The sequence below is a fragment of the Harpia harpyja genome, chromosome 5 (genome assembly GCF_026419915.1).
Source record: "Harpia harpyja isolate bHarHar1 chromosome 5, bHarHar1 primary haplotype, whole genome shotgun sequence".
Classification (NCBI taxonomy): Eukaryota; Metazoa; Chordata; class Aves; order Accipitriformes; family Accipitridae; genus Harpia; species Harpia harpyja.
In genome coordinates, this window is record NC_068944.1 from 43,953,574 (window position 1) to 43,957,073 (window position 3,500).

The window sequence follows — 3,500 nt, forward strand, 5'->3', positions numbered from 1 at the left end:
GGTGACACTGACTGGCCTGTAGTTCTGCGGGCCTTCCTTTTTCCCCTTTTTAAAAATGTGGGCTATGTTTCCCCTTTTTCAATCAGTGGGAACCTCCCCAGACTGCCATGACTCCTCAAATATGATGGATAGTGTCTTAGCCTCTTCATCTGCCAGTTCCCTCAGGACCCATGGATGCATCCCATCAAGTCCCATGGACTTGTGCGCCTTCAAGTTCCTTAGATGGTCTCGAACCTGATCTTCTCCCACAGTGGGCAGTTCTTCATTCTGCCAGTCCCTACCTTTGCCTTCTGCAACTTGAGCGGTGTGGCAGGAGCACTTGCCAGTGAAGACTGAGGCAAAAAAGTTGTTGAGTACCTCAGCAGTCTCCAAGTCCTGGGAAACCAGGTCTCCTGTTTCCTTCCAGAAAGGGCCCACATTTTCCCTGGTCTTCCTTTTATCACTGACATACCTATAGAAGCTTTTCTTGTTGCCCTTGACATCCCTGGCCAGATTTAATTCTTTCAGGGCTTTAGCTTTCCTAACCTGATCCCTGGCTGCTTGGACAATTTCTCTGTATTCCTCCCAGGCTACCTGTCCTTGCTTCCACCCTCTGTAGGCATCCTTTTTGTGTTTGAGTTTGTCCAGGAGCTCCTTGTTCGTCCGTGCAGGCCTCCTGGCATTCTTGCCTGACTTCCTCCTTGTTGGGATGCATTGCTCCTGAGCTCGGAGGAGGTGATCCTGAAATATTAACCAGCTTTCTTGGGCCCCTCTTCCCTCCAGGGCTGTCTCCCATGGTACTCTACCAAGCAGATCCCTGAAGAGGCCAAAGTCTGCTCTCCTGAAGTCCACGGTAGCGAGCTTGCTGTGCACCCTCCTCGCTGCCCTAAGGATCTTGAACTCCACCATTTCATTGTCACTGCAGCCAAGGCTACCCCTGATCTTCACATTCCCCACCAGCCCCTCCTTGTTGGTGAGAACAAGGTCCAGCATAGCACCTCTCTTCGTTGGCTCCTCCATCACTTAGAGGAAATGCTTTTCCTCTGTAACCCATCATGTCTCCCACCCCTCAGCAGCACCCAAAAGGTGATCCGAAAAGCTGCTCCCGATGACTGATGGTGATGGTTTTCACGCTTGGACACGGGGCGGGGAGGGGCCTGGGGCTCTCCTGGGGCAACCCTGGGAGGGGCCTGGATACAGTGTTCATTCTCACCAGTCTGCAGTTTGGGTTCCTGCCTGCTGTGGTGTCCTGTGCTCCTCTGGGCTTGTGGAGATGGGCCTGTGATGGGACTTTGAGTATCCAGGGCAGGGGATTATTTGGGCTTTCCCTGCCCCATTACTGTCTGTCAGTGTTCCTTTGTGGGTGTGCAAAACAACAGAAGGGCACAGGCTGCAAGAAGGAGTTTGAAAATTACATTAAATTTGTACTTTCCTAGATGAAAAGTTAATTGCATTAGAAGCATCTTCACACATTGTTTTCAGATTGAAGAGACAGTTTTAAAACACTGTCCTCTGCTGCTGCTCACAAGGCAGGCAGAAATGTACTGTTTTAAGGTGCACAAGTATCTTGGACTTTCCAGGTGTTAGGGGTGGAGATAATTTAGATAGATACACAAATTCACCCATAAAGAAATATGATAACTAAAGGAAAGTCAGACAAAACTGAAGTGTTTGTCACAGAACGTAGTGTAGAAATACTGCACTGGTTTGGGGATATTTGCTGAGGCTTAACAGGTCAAAGCAACTACTGTGGCTTTCCAAAGTACATTTTCTATCAAGTCTCCCTCCATTTGAACCATTGCAGTCAGAATCTGCTGGAGGCAAAGAGGACCTGAACAGAATTAATGCCAAAAAAATCAAGTTTGCAGGTTTGTTCCTGCTGTTGTTTCATCACGGTAATTTCGAGCTTTGATATACCTTCCTGCCACCGTTTCTACTGCAAAACCCCACAAACGCATGCTCAATTAAAGATTAATGCATAATGATCTCATTTTTTATGTCTAACTGGTTCATGTCATCACTTATACTAACTCTAACACTTTGAGAATTTTGATTGCTGAGATTGTCAGCAGCCTGATAAAGCTTGTCACAGTTTCGGGCTTGCCGTTATCCTGAAGTACTATCAAGCAATATAGCAAATAACAGCAAATATGCCCAGTCTAAAGAATTCATGTCCTTGAAGTTGTTATTGTAGATACACGTGCAAACATGCATCTGTAAGCTTACTACAACATCAGCTTACAACTATTGCCAAACATTAAGTCTTTTCCAAAGTGCAAATTTAAATCTTACCTTCTACTAATAGAGATGTCCAAATAGATGATCTTTTTTATCTTAAATTATGTATTTTCTTCTCTGTTTGACCTCAGCAAGACTGCCGCAGGTGCATTTAACGTGACCACAGGAGTCAAAGGCAGGAAAGGCCTACCAGTTCATTCATTCTGCTCTTTGATATCATACTGTTCATCCCAGAAGTAAAGTTAAGCTCAAGTTAAAGCCTTTCACCCTTCCGCCATACCTACCAAAAGACTATTTCACCCTCTGTCAAGCCTCAGACAAGAAAACTGTTCTGCCCTTCAGCATTTGCCTTAAATTCATCTCATCGTTGACTACCTACTTTCTCCTTAACATTTTAAAACGTACAGAGGATTGCCTTCTCAGATAGACGCACTCCACACCCCAATTAATTCAGTCACTCTTCATGTTTCATCTTGGGCTTCACTGCCAAGTTGACGCTTCCACTTGTCAGTTTCCAGGTTCTGCAACACTGACATCTTCTCCTTCCCTCCTCCAGCAGCCTTCTCTCTCCAGAATCCATGTGACAACATGCTTCTTACAGGAAGCCCTTCACCTCACACATGCACAAACACCTGTGGTTTGCATTTTAGTCTCGCAGAAACTGGCAGCTCTCACGGCCACCTGCCCCGGGGCAGGACTGTCCTTCAACTTCTCAGCCTCTAACACCAAAAGATATCTGTATTCGCATTGCTACACCAAAGTTTCTCAGGACAGAGCGACAGCAGGGGAAAGCTCTCAAATCACCAGTGGCCAGCGGGGGCACAGCCCAGACCTTCCAGAACATTCCTGTCAGGGGACAGGGTGCCATGGGCCGCTTACACCACGTGGGCCGCGTCACGTCGTTTACTCAGTTCGAGGCAAAGGGGATGCCCTGCAGAAGGACTCCTGCAAGCCGACGAGACAGTGCCAGACACGCTCCTGCCTACGGCCCGCCGTCCCGGGGCCTACCGGCACCAGGCGGGCGCACAACCTCCCCGCTACCCGCCCTCCGGCCGGGCGGCGCATGACGTCACCGCCGCGCCCAGCCCGGGCCCCGCCTATCCCCTTCCTCAGAGGACTGATTGGCGCGGCCCCGCCCACCGGCGGAGGTGACGGCGGCCAGGGCCGGGAGGAGGCGGCCGCGCTGAGTGGCTGCCTTGCGGCAAGGGGCGGGGCTGGGAGAGCGCGAGGCGGGCCGTTGGCGGAGCAGCGCCAGCCAGCAGCCGTTGGCGCGCGGGTTGAAG